This window comes from Nycticebus coucang, chromosome 17, assembly GCF_027406575.1.
Source record: "Nycticebus coucang isolate mNycCou1 chromosome 17, mNycCou1.pri, whole genome shotgun sequence".
Taxonomy (NCBI): Eukaryota; Metazoa; Chordata; class Mammalia; order Primates; family Lorisidae; genus Nycticebus; species Nycticebus coucang.
In genome coordinates this window covers 55,554,164-55,568,309 of record NC_069796.1, presented here as the reverse complement: position 1 = coordinate 55,568,309, position 14,146 = coordinate 55,554,164, and the positions used below count along the sequence as shown (strand labels likewise).

The 14,146-nt window shown below is 43.0% G+C and overlaps 1 protein-coding gene across 2 annotated transcripts in view; it reads right to left on the bottom strand.

Annotated features, from left to right (window-relative positions):
* GALNT10 (polypeptide N-acetylgalactosaminyltransferase 10) overlaps window positions 1-14,146 on the bottom strand; it is a 286,117-nt gene that overhangs the window by 184,984 nt on the left and 86,987 nt on the right. The window lies entirely within an intron of this gene.

Sequence of the window (14,146 nt, the reverse complement as noted above, 5' to 3'; positions counted from 1 at the left end):
TTTAGCATCCTATCAAATGGGAAACTCTCTTCCTCCATACAGATGGCTATAGTTATTAGAAAATTCCTTCTGGTATTTTCAAAGGGTTCAGTTTTATCAGGTTCTGTTTTATCTGCAATGGCTGCAAAATCTGCCTTTTAACTTTATCATTTCGACCTAAGAGAAGCAATCCAAGATGACCTGTTTCCTGTCCACCAAGAAAGTGACACTAAGTGACACTCAGCCTGTGCACAGCTCATCTGACTACTGACTTCCCACAGGGCCAAGATGTGTTTGCAGCTTACAAAGCAGTGCAAGTGATAGCCTGTGCAACATGCCCAGGATGTCCCAGCTTCCTTTGCTAAATAGAAAGCTGAAGAAGTAAAAGGGGCCTAACAGAAGCATTTAAACCTGTTATTTTTGAACTACATTCAATGGATCCCTTGGAGATGCTGCAACTAGGAGTTGGAGAGGGAGCCCAGCAAGAGAGGCTCTGATTTCTTCTTTGTTATCCATTAATTAGGCTTTCAAGTAAGATTATGTGAAAAATGTTCCACTGCCTAAAAAAACAAATTTGAAAACCAATGATCTAATCCAACCCCTTCACTGAATTTTTAAAAAGCCAAACCCTATAATTTGATTTGCAATTATAAAAATAATAAAGGTATATGGTGAAAGATTACCCATTCAAAAGGTATGCAGTGAAAAATAAAAATCTCTCCCCAGTGCCATTCCCTAGAGACAACAACCACTATTAAGAGTCTCTTCCAGAATTTTTAATAAAGAAAGTAAGTCCCAGAGGTTGGCTTGTCTTGAGATTATTTGGCCAGGCCCAGGGCTATCTAGGACATTATGTTCCTGGCATTTCTTTCTCTTTTTACAACTTGCAAAAGTCTCAAGTGTTCCACAAATTGCAAACTCTTTCCTCAACCCACTTACAGCATCAGAAACTGTACATTATGCATCTGTTGGTCTTGTTCACTGAACAGGAAGATTTCACATCTTTTTTGCATGACCCTATTTCCCCCCAGTCTTTATTCCATATGGTGGAGAAACAACTGGAATAAGGTTTTCAGCACTGGCCAGTGTTCAAGCCAGGAATGGCAGCCATAAAACTGCATGATCAGCAAGTGGTCTGGGCCACTGGACGGGAACTCAGGATCGAACCACATTACTGCCAAAGGCAACTCCTCCATATATGTGGCCTTGGGGAGATCTTCCTCCAAGTTTTGATTCCTCTCTGATGGCGTGTTGGCCTATCCATGTCTCTCCTAGGCCTCAGACCCCTTACTGCTCAACACTCCTACCAGCCTCCTGTGCCTCAGTTGTCCCCATCTACAGCTCTCTTTCCTAGTGCCAGAAACTGCAAGTTCATCTCTTGGCTGAGCCCATTTCCTGCCTGGCTAGTAAGGAGAACATAAGACAGAGCACCTGGAGCCGGTTTCTTCCCTAAAGAAGCCCAAAAGGCTAACATACTGGGCTCCCCATGTACCGTCTCTATGCTAGTTTCCAGTTTTTTTTTTTGTAGAGACAGAGTCTCACTTTATGGCCCTCAGCAGAGTGCCATGGCATCACACAGCTCACAGCAACCTCCAGCTCCTGGGCTTAAGCGATTCTCTTGCCTCAGCGTCCTGAGTAGCTGGAACTACAGGTGCCCGCCACAGCACCCAGCTATTTTTTTTGTTGTTGCAGTTTGGCCGGGGCCAGGCTTGAACCCGCCACCCTCGGCATATGGGGCTGGCGCCCTACTCACTGAACCACAGGCACCGCCCTAGTTTCCAGTTCTTTTCTCACCACAAGCCTAGAAGGTGGCACTATTATCATCACGCCTATTGTACAGATAAGGAAGCTGATATGGAACTGGCGGCTGGGATAGGAACATGGAACTGGCTACTCCAAGCTCAAGATCCTGAGGCTGGTGAGCTGCCCTTGACCTCCAGGCCTGTGACGTCACTTCTGCCCATTGTATTGTCCATGTGGTGTTCTTAAAGGGACAGAACACCTGCAAGTAACCCTGGCAGTCTTACCAAGTCTCCCCCCACCCCCACTCCCGTAATCCTACAGCCTAGCTTCTCTAGGCTCTTGACGGGGCCCTAAGCCTAAGAGAAGGCCATAGATTTGGGAAGAAATTAATCCCACTTTACTTGTCAGCAGTGGCACAGACTCCCTGCTGTTGCCTAGGTTACCTGACTAGAGTTTAAGCCACTGCTGATCACTCCCCTATTTACCTTAATTAATCAGATTAGTGTGGCTTCCTCTGGGTGGGGGGTGCTCAGCCTTCCCCATGCCCCCAAATAAGCAAGGAAGTTGGGGAGCACTTCTTGGTGAAATGACTTATGTATTGTAGTTTGGTCGTAGAGGCCAGAGTGGGTAGGGACTGCCATCGAAGGCCACCTGCCCCAGGGCAGGAAAGGAGAGGCTTATTCTCAATGGCATTTACTTGCCAAGACATTTCCACTATCACTCAGAAGGCAAAACAAAACAAAACAAAACAAAACAATAACACTGCCAAAGCAAATTATAAGTTGTATTATTTGGGCTATTCACAAGGAAGGCATGCAATCTGAGAAAATAGAAGTCTCATATGCAAAGGGCCCCATTTCACTTTGGCAGAGAAGGGGAGAAGCCTCTCTTCTTCATGCAACAGAGGGTTTATTTTTTAAGAAACACGTTCTGTTGGCTGGCCTGAACCTCAGCATAGACTCTACCTGCATTCTGGCTTTCAACCGTTTCCTCCCTTGGTGTGCATTTTAGTTTCCTGAAGGAGTCACAGATGACTGGACACGTGGCACTCACTGGGTCACTGTCTGAAATATATCAGGGCTTGAAGGACACAAAATTTATATATATTAACTTCAGCTTCTTCACTGGATAGAAATGGATGTGTAATAAGACTGATAGACAAACAGACGGACCGACCCCACCCCCCAGACCTGGAAAGCTTGAATGCTGCAAAGTCTTCTGAAGAAGCCTAGGACTGTAGCACTAACGGCTGGGTACTGCCGGTCATGCGGCCCCATCTCCACTTACAGGATTTAAATGTTTGTTCCGGCTATTGTTTCTTCAGTCATGTCATTGTCTACCTTATCTTTTTTTTTTTTAAGGCATTGAGTGAGCCACACAAACTGTTTTCAGCATGTTAATCCTGACCAACTACTTGGTGTGCCAGGAGTTCTGATTTCACAAGTGTGGCACTTAATGAGCAGGCCTCAGTTTCTTCTGGAGAAGCCGGGGGATAAGAGCTGTCCAGGCTACTTCCTCCAGCTGACTGGAGGATGGAAAGACAGCATGCAGAGGGAAGCATTTTGTGATCGAGAATGGCCACACGCATGGAAGTGGGCATCACCAGCCTCTCACCTGGGTCATCCACAAAACCAGTGGTCTCATGTTCATCCGAGGATGTGGAAATCACTCTGTCTGCCTGCTTCTTTTTCTGCCTGTTGAGTCTGTGGGTCCAGGCTATCTTCAGTCTGGCCCTGCCCTTGTTCTTACACAGAATGCTGTTACATTTGATGAACTGTTTAACTGGGTATCCAATCACACAATTAGGCTACATGGAAGTAGATAATAAATAGTGCTAGAGCTCGTGTGTATGAGGAATGCCTACTGCCCTGTTCCAATCTCATGGTTCACCACGGGAAGTAGACAGATGCATGGGCAAAGGCCAAAAGATGGGAAACATCAGCTTTTGTTAGGCAGTAGAGTTCCCAGGAGCTCTGGTTTTGAGCCAGATAGCTGAAATAGGATGAGTCAGAGACATCCTAAAAGTTGGGACTACTTGACCCCTACCAACAGCCTTAGCTAGGCCACCTGGGTCTGGGATCAGACTAGGCCTTCTTGACAGAAAGAAGAATAAGATCCCTGGTTCAAAGTTGTGGGGCTCAAACTACTTAGATGTCTTGTACAAGCGTCAGTGCCCAGACTCTTCCATTCTCCCTTCAGACACAGGCCCACTTCTTGCCTTGGTGTCACTGTGGGCTCCCACTTGGTCTTCTGATTCACAGCCCAGTTCCTCTTGGCCTCTGCCAGTCCATCCCCTCCTTCCTTCCCAGGGATGTCCCCAACTTTCTAATGATGCTACCAGGCTCCCTCCACTGGAGCTGTTCTCTGCTCACCAACTATGTGTATCCACTCACTGTGAGAGTCCTGGAGGAGGCCTCACTTGGCCATGGCAGGTGGTCTGGTTTAGCAGGTCTACAGAGTCTGCCGGTCCCAGCCACATCCAGCCAGGACCTACTGGGCCCTGCTCCAGTTCTGATAGTCCCACCTTTCCGTCCTGGTTCCAGGCTGCTTTTAGCGTCTTTCTGATACCACACACGCAGGAAGAAGCACATCATAATAGAAAGACCAAATGGTCCTGACGTGTTACAGATTCTGTTTTCAGAACCCAAAATGGATCAATGGGATTGTGTATGTGGTTAACAGTGTGTATTCACAAAATCCAATACAGAGTCAAAAATGTTAGGATACGGAATAAAAGTTCTCTGAAAGGAACAATAATAGCTAATGTTTCTTAGGCTTTATAATTTTTAAGTCCCTGTTTAAAATTCTTTAATGGCTTCCCATTGCTCTTAAGATGAAACCAGACTCCTTCACAGGCTTAGAAGGTTCTATAGACAAGACATGATTGCAAAGAGGGACTTTACCTAACAAATGCAGTCAATGTAACCTGGCTTATTGTACCCTCAATGAATCCCCAACAATAAAAAAAAAAAAAAGAAGGTTCTATAGAGCCTGGCCTCTCACTCCAGCCCATCCTATGCTGTGCTTTCATTGGTTTCTGAACTCCACTTACTTTTCTTTTTTTTTTTTTTTTTGGCTGGGGCTGGGTTTGAACCCGCCACCTCCGGCATATGGGACTAGCGCCCTACTCCTTGAGCCACTGGCGCCACCCTCCACTTACTTTTCCAAGTCCTTCAACTGCACCTCACTTTCTCCTACCATGGGACCTTTGCACACATTATTCTGTCTACCTCAAACACTTGTCATGCCCTGTTCCCACTCCACTAACTTCATTTCCCATTTCAGCTTAGTTGTCATTTCCTCTGGGATGTCTTCCCTGATCTCCTAGTCTAGGCTTCTGGCAAGCACAGTATGGTCCTTTCCTCATAGCACTAAGTAAGCACATAGCACTAAGTAAGCAGACTTTTATTTAGAGTAATGTTTTTTTTCTTTGAGATATAGTCTCACTCTGTTGTCCAGGGTGGAGTGCTGTCTTGTCAGCCTAGTTCACAGCAACCTCACACTCCTGGGTTCAAGTGATCCTCCTGCCTCAGTCTCCTCAGTAGCTGGGAGTATAGGCACATTTCAGTAACAATTTAGGATTGTTACTGGTGTTGGCCACAATGCCCAGATAATTTTTGTTTGTTTTTTTTTTTAGTAGAGACAGGTTCTCGCTCTTGCTTAGGCGGGTCTTGAACTCCTGAGTTCAAGGAATCCTCCTGCCTCAACCTGCCAGAGTGCTAGGATTATAGGTGTGAGTCACAAGGCCTGGCCTTATTTAGTGATTATTTAATGAATATGTATCCATCACTGGACCATGAGCTCCCAAGAGGCAGGGGCAGGGGCAGCATCTGTTTTGGCTCACCATAACGTGTGGCTTCCTAATATCTAGCACCATACAAGACACATACAGGTGCTCGATAAAAGTTAGAAAATAAACTGAATGGATGGATGAATGGGTGCATAATATATGGTGGTCCCTGGAATAATTCCTTCTGAAAGCATTATCTCATTTTACCCACAAAACAACCCTGTGAGGTGGGTATAAGTATTATCCCCAAGGTTTCAGACAGCAGCTAAGATTTTACAAGTGTTTAGTAACTTGTCCAAGACCACAGATGTAGCGAGTGGTAAAGCCAGGACTGGAACGCAGGTCTGCCTGACTCTAACGCTTGCAACTCTTTACTCTGCAAAACTTGACACAATGGAGGAACATTTATTTGTTCCTTTTGTTCTAGAGTAAAAACTCTGCCAGAGGGGTAAGCATAAAGGAAGGGAGAGTTTTCTTCTTCTCTTCTACACACCTGGATCTAAGCCACAGAGAGATGACAGCATCTCCATTTCTTTATATTTTCCCAGATGAATTTTGTAAGTTTCCTGGAAACCTCTTGAGAATTCTAACTCCTCCTTCTCTTCCCTCTCCCTTCTGGTTGCTCTTGAGACCTAGGGCAGAGTACAGTTTGAACTTTATTGGGTGAGAAGTTAATCTGTGGTGTTATGACACTGATATTTCAGAGTTGATCTGTTATACCACCTAACATTACCAATAAGAATGCAAGTGCAGGGTGGCGCCTGTGGCTCAAAGGGGTAGGGCGCCAGCCCCATATGCCAGAGGTGGCAGGTTCAAACCCAGCCCCAGCCAGAAACTGCAAAAATAAATAAATAAATAAATAAATAAATAAATAAATGCAAGTCCACAATTATACACCAACATACTTCCTTGGATAGATTCTCCTGAATGGAATTGAATATTCTTTTTCTGCCTTATGAACTTAAGAATTCCTACATTGTTACTGAATGTGTAAGCCGTTTGCCCAAACTTGCCTGCTATATCACCTCTTCCGCTCACCCACTGTCTTCTAATACTCCTTAATTCTAGTGTGATGTTTGCTCTACGTGAAGGCCTGAAAGTGAAGCTATCAATACCTCTCTTGTAAAATGCTTAGACATTTTTTGGTGAATCTCTTTATGGTGTAACCTTGTATGGTGGGACTGTTGGACTCTGAAGCTCCATGAGTGGGGTGACCCTGTAACACTGAGGTATTAAGTAACCACTGTGTCAATGGCCTGTGGTTCGCTCAACATTTGGGATAATGTCATGGGTGAACTCATCAGGGGAAAGGACTTACTCCCTTACAAATTGCTTGGCTAACTTTGCTTTGGTGATGGAGTCTGCTAATTGCCTTACTCCATGTACCATCTGACCTTGCTAACAAGTGCTCAAGCTGCAAACCTGCTACTAAAATCACCATGTTATAAGCAATTATTTGGCTCTGTGCAAAAATGTTAATTTCATGCTTTGTAAACACATCTCTTGTAAAAGACCAACCTGCCTATAAAAATTGCTTTTGACATTCCCAAGATAATCTTTAGAGGAAAGAAAAAAAGGGGGGGGGTATCCTGTTAATCAGTTTGTGCAAACTTCTTTCTCTTGAGCCTTTTTTTTTTTTTAATGACAAAAGAGAGTGTTGACATCAAGGTTCACCAAGGAGGCAGAAAAATACTGAAATCAGTAAAGACTGACTTCTAAGAATGCTCAAATTCTGCCAAGTTCATCGTGTACTTTGAATTAGGTATAAGGAGTTTGGGGAATCTGGGAAAATTACAGGCTTCAGGCTGACTGAGCCTTAGTGTCTTAGAGTTAAAGGGCTCTTAACGATGCTCTGGTCTGAACACCTCATTCCGCAGGCAAGGAAGAGGTGACCCAGAGATGAGACAACCTGGCCGGCTCCAGTGAAGGTTAATACAGGGCCAACCATTGACCCCAAGGCCCCTGGTTCCCTGGGTAGTGTAAACTGAGTAAAAGCACACTACCCAGGGAACCAGGGGCCTTGGGGTCAAGGGTTGGATAGTGTGCTTTCCAGCAAGACATGGGCCCTGGGGCAGACAGGGAAAACCTAAACTGTTTTTCTTTTTCTTTTTTAAATGAAGGAGAGAGACTCCAGTCATTCTCTTCTCCAGTGATTTCCTACAGTGCTACAAATTCTCTCATATCTCACTGGACAGGGACAAGAAACCAGCAGAGGAAATAAGCCACCTAATTCAATTCAAGAAGCATTTCTTGGACATCTAGCAGTGTTTTTCAAGCTTTCTGTCATCCTCCGTCCCCTACTACTTTCCCCAAAGACGTGCTTACAGCAGGAGCAGCTGCGAGGCTTTTGACCTAAGGTAGCCACAGATAAATATTAATCTTATATCTCAACTCTAACTTTCCACCCCATAACGTGGATGTTTTCTTTTAATTTTATTTTAATATAAAAATGTGTTTCTTTTTCTCTCTTCTCCCAACAGTTTGATAAACTTGATGTTTTTGGAAGGTATGCCATGTTTAAGCACTATGAACTCTCTGTGTGAAAGACCACACATCAGCGCAGATCCAGTTAGCTTTAATATTAGCAGCAGGTGCTAAGATGGACAGTGGACCAAAAGCCCAGGTAATGGGCTACGGGTATACAGGGAAAAGAAAGATGAACTTTAATTTGGAGCAATATTCTCCAGAAGAATAGATAAGTTTTTTTTTTTTTTGGTTGCAGTTCAGCCGGGGCCGGGTTTGAACCCGCCACCCTCGGTATATGGGGCCGGCACCTTACCGACTGAGCCACAGGCGCCACCTGAATAGATAAGTTTTGTTCTTTTTAAATGATAGTCTTTACTTTTATTTTCCCTGACTGTAGGTGATTTAGAAAACAGAAAAGCATAAAGGAAAAAATTAAAAATCCCCTATATAAAACTGAGTAAAAGATCTCCCTGTAATTTTTCTTACAACTGCATCTGAAATCTACAATTAAATCAAAATTAAAAAATTAATTAAAGAAATCCTCCATAATCCCACCATCCACTAATCATCACTGTTAATAATTCTGTAGTTCCTCTTTTATCTTGTTTTAAGGCATGTGCCTGAAATCTAAAACCTGAAGATCTAATTGCAGGTCTGGAACCTGCTTTCTTCACTCATCATGTGTCAAGAGAAATTTCCAATTATTAAAATTCTCTAAAAGTATTTTCAGGGTGGATTATATTCTAATACATAGGTGTATCATATTTCCTAGTGTTGGGTATTTAATTGCTTCCAGTTATCCACTATTCCATTTTTTTCATGTTACATAATAAAAACATTAAGTTTTACTAACTATCCTATACATCTCACATTTCCTCAGGCTGGACTCCCAGAAAGAAAGTTCCTCGATCATTTTTTTAAAGTTCTCACTGCATGTTAACAAATTTCTTTCCTGATTGGAGTGGAGGGAGGTAGACAATATTTTTTAAAAAATGAGATTGAAAAATGTCTCAATAGAAAAACTCCAAGCAACTGCGAAGTGCTTAATTGGCAATTTTCAAATGCAAGGCCATCTGGGAGCTGGGTAAGAGGGTCCAGAAACCCAAAAACCCACCTGCTTGCAGAATGGGGTAGGGGCCTCATCCAGCTGTCATACTTTCTTGACATCTCAATGCAGAATGATCTTTGAGGAGAGATATACTAAACCAGCACATATGGGATTGTCTTTTGTAAAAGGAGGCTGTTCACTCTTCTCCTAGGAGGGTAATAACTTGGGAAATATGCATAAACCATTGCTGCTAGGATATAAACAGCACGAAATTATCCAAACTTGGCGCCATTAAAGATGCACATTGTGAATTTAGAATCAAAACACTCTATAAATTCATAGCAAATCTGCACATTGAAAACTCAGCCTGCACACCGTAAAAATCAGTTGTTGGTTTTAAGGGGTTTGCAAATGCTCCCAACTATATTTCTTAGGTGGGCACAAGATGTGAAATCAGTGGGCTTCTCTTGTGAAAGGCCTTGTCAACATTAGGAAGATGAAGAAATGCTTAGGCCCCTTCCAAGTCTAATGTTCTTAATTACTGGTTTTAGCATTTGTTCCCGAAAGGATTTGGCCAAATTCTCCATCTTTAGTCTAAATACTGCCTGACACCTTGCTGATTGTTTTCATATTTGGTGGAAGGTGACAAGAAACTAGAGTATTCACAAGTTACCACAAGGGTCTATACACCCCTTTGCAAAATATAAATATTACAATCAGGGGATTTTTCCTTCCAGAAATTACACTTCCTGGCTATGTTAGCATTACCCTTAAAGAACAGGAAAGAATGTCTCGTGCTCCCTATCACCCCTCCTGGAATGGGGTCAGGAAGGACTAGTGGTCCTGCCGGCATCATTTCTAGGCCACTGGAGGCCATAAGAAAGCCCCCTCGTTGGCAGTCAACAGGAGCCCACAGTATTGGGCTGTAGGTTTCAGGCATTCCCTGAGAACAGCTGAGTGGGGGTCTGTACTGCTCAGAAAAGGGATTGATTTCATCTGAGGAAGGCTAAAACAAGTGTTCGTTTATCCTTGTCTTGGACAGAGACCAAAGAGTCAAGGCGAATAGCCAAAAGCCCTTTATCTTATCTCTGTCCCTTGGTATTCTACAAATTTCACCTCGTTGCCTTATAAAAATATTATATACCAGCCTACTATTTTGAACAATTTCAACAGAAAAGTGGTAAGAATAATCAAAAGAACACCAGTAAACCCTTCATCTAATATGAATTGTTGATATTTTACCACATTTGCTAATTATCTACATGCTTTTATAGAATCACATGAAAGTATGCCGGAGATGCCATGGTGGTTGGCCACTGAGCACTTCAGTATGCGTCTCTGAAGCAAAAGAGCATTCTCTGATATACACAGGTCTGTTATCATACCAATACAAACTATTATCTAATATACACCTCATACTCAAATGTCTCCACTGTTTCCCAAATTACTTTTATTTATAATTCACATAACACAAAACTGACCCTTTTAAAGTGTACAATTCAGGGGTTTTTCATATTCTCTTAAAGTTACATAAATATCACTACTAGCTAATTCTAGATTATTTTAATCAACCTAAAAAGAAACTCTGTACCCATGTGTTTCCCTCACCTCCAGAATTCATATGTTGAAATTCTAACGCCAAGGTAATGGTGTTAAGAGGTAGGGCCTTTGGAAGGTGATTAGGTCGAGAGGGCTCAGAATAATGCCCTTAGAAAAGAGACCCCAGAGATCCCTGACCCCTTCCACCATACAAGGACACAGCAAGAAGGTACCATCCATGAACTAGAAAGTGGGCCTTCATCAGACACCTTGGTCTTAGATTTTCCCAGCTTCCAGAAACAAGAGCAATAAATTTCTATTGTTTTTAAGCTACTCAGTTATGGCATTTTTGTTATAATAGCACAAAGGGACCAAGACAGTTACTTTGTTTCTCCTTCCCTCCAACTCTCAGAAACCACTAATCGATTTTCTGTCTCCATGGATTTGCCGATTCTGGACATTTCATATTGGGCGGCGCCTGTGGCTCAGTAAGTAGGGCGCCAGCCCCATATGCCGAGGGTGGCGGGTTCAAACCCAGCCCCAGCCAAACTGCAACAAAAAAAAAACAGCCGGGCGTTGTGGCAGGCGCCTGTAGTCCCAGCTGCTCGGGAGGCTGAGGCAAGAGAATCGTGTAAGCCCAAGAGTTAGAGGTTGCTGTGAGCCGTGTGACGCCACGGCACTCTACCCGAGGGCAGTACAGTGAGACTCTGTCTCTAAAAAAAAAAAAAAAGAAAATCATATAATAATGTGGCCTTTTGTGTTTGGCTTCTTTCACTTAGTATAATATTTTCAAGGTGTATCACGCTACAGTGTGAAACAGTGGTATTTCATTCCTTCTTTTAGCCAAATAATATTCCACAGCATATATTGGACCACACTTTGTAAATCCACTCCTAAGTAGACATTTGAGTTGTTCCCACCTTTTGTCTACTACGAAAATTCATGTACAAGATTTTGTGTGACCATATGTTTCCACTTCTCATGAGTATATAACTAGGAGTGGAATTTCTGGGTCATATTGAGAAACTGCCAGACTGTTTTCCAGAGTGGCTGCACCATTTTACAGACCAATCAATAATGTCTGAGGATTCCAACTTCATATCCTCATCAACACTTGTTACTGTGTTTCCAGATTGCTTTTATAGCAATTGGATCTCAAACTAAGATCCATTGTATTTGGTCGTCCTGTCTCTTTCATTTTCTTTAATCTGGACCAGTTTATTAGCCTTCTTTTTTCTTTCATCATATTGACATCAAAAGAATAAAAATAAGGTCTAGTTCAGAGTAGGGATTTATTCCCAATTCTGGTAGGATCCTTTGAGGGTTCGGCCTCCAAGGGAGATCAGCTGGAGCCTAGCATAGTGCCAAGCAAGATGATCTCATGGCTCTTAAGTGGAAACGCTTCTTAATCTCTTCTGGCTTCTGCTCAGCCATCATTAGGGAGCTCAGTGGCAGGACAGTGATCAGAGCAAGGTGGGGAAGAGCACACCTGAGGGGCATAGGGGAATCCAGGCGTTCTCCTCAAGTGGCCCTCAGTGATGCCTGCCTGGCTGGGCTGTCTTCAGTAATGGAGTTAATTGGGGTTGCTGAAGTACATCGGGGTGTTGCCCTAGAGAACAGTACCCACCAGCCCCACCATAGTAATGAGCCTGATACAGATCACATCTCAGACTGTGGTTAATTAAATACTCCACAACTTCTCCAACAGGAATGAGGACTTGAAGCATTGAGCCAAGAGAGAGAGAATTGAGAACCTGAGACCCAGCCTTGGCCTAGCCAGATTTCCTGTATCATGCCAGGCAGGTATATCAACCTCTCTGGGCCTCTCCCCAACCTATAATGTAGGGGGGAGAAGAACACATATGAGGTTTCTTTAAATTATAGGGGTCTTGAATTCTAGGCAGGATACTGTCAGTTAATGTTACTGGCAATAATGCAGATGCATTCCTTGTCCAAGCAAAATCACAGGACAGAGAGCTAAATGCAATACAGTTAAAGCCTACGACATCACAATACTACCGGTAACTCACATGGACAGGCTCTTCACCATTATGAGGTATCTTGCAGCTCTTCCATATACGTTATCTCATTTGTCCCCATGGGGACAAATCCACAGGCTGCGCTGACTCACATGACGAAGTTAGGTAATATTCACTTAACAGTTAAATAACAGTTAATAGGTAACAGATAATATTAACAAATAATAATCACTTAACACTTAACTAACAGTTGTTAGTGTTCTCTTTTACAGACGAAGGTAAAAGAGATTCATTCATTCATTCTTGAAAATGATCATAAAGTATCTGCCAGGTGCCAGGTGCTAGGCTATACCCTGGGGGCACAACAGTATTTGCTCAATGCTTCAAGTCCTCATTCCTGTTGGACAATAAGCAAGAAAAACAAAACTAAGCACTGCTCCCCTGGGGGAAGTACAAGAGTCCCTGCCCTAACTGGGCTAGAGGTTTGCCTCAGGTGTCATTCACAGAGACTCTACTAAGGCCTAGGAGATACACACCTTAGGTCACAGGAATACAACTCTCTCTGGGGCCTGCCTATCTGGTGGAAGAATGGCAACAGAACTCCATTTATTTTTGCTTATTTTGTGCTAAATGCAGAGCTGTGGAATGAAGGCAATCCTGTGTCCAAGGGCCTCATCTCGTAAAGTGACAAGACATTTGGAAAAGACTCTCAAGGGTATTTTAGGCTTTCAATAACCTCCCTGACTTCAACAGTAGTGTGTGGTTCTCCTGGACAATGTTGAGCGACCAGGTTCCTCCATGTTCTGGGACTCAGTTTCTCCACCTGGAAGGTTGAACTAATGCTTGTTCTTTAGCACTAACCTCCTCATGGGCCATCAAAACTTTCTATCTTCCTTTCTCCATCAAAAGCCAAAGATGAGGCATGAGTTGATGAGTTTCACTGGTGTCCCATAAAATGAAAATTAACAGTGTCAGGAATCTTTATTGACCTCTGAAGTCAAATTCTTCAAGGCTGATTGGCTGGACACAGCTGTTTAATAATGGCCCCCCACTTCCCACCTAACCCCACACTCCTTTGCAGTTAATAGGGCCATCTTATAACTCATCCCATGAGAGAGGAGAGAGAATGGCCTGTGTCTACACTTTCTGCACAGGCTGGTTCATAAAGCAGTATTTGTACATTCCCTTTAATCTGACACTGCATAAGATCTATTACCAGTTAATTCAATTGTAACTGTTATATACATTGACGTTCTGGTTGTGATCTGCATCTAAATGTACTGATCCACAAGGCTGCACTGACTCACGTGAAGAAGCTAAGTAATATTCACTTAAAAGAGCATTAAATTGTGCAGAACCATCATGAGCAGTCAATAAAGGCTTCATGTTAAACAGAATTTAAAGGGATGGTATTTGCTACTTTACTCCCTTGAGAAACATATGCTTTTAAAAGTATTTCCTACCTTTGAATTTCCTGCAACTAGAGTAGTTTTGACAATTTTCTGATTTGTTTAAAATGAATGATTATAAAACTTTGTTAGAGGCATTTGCATTTGTTTAAAAGTGTGTGTATCCTGGATTCCTCCACTGTCATAAAGGGAA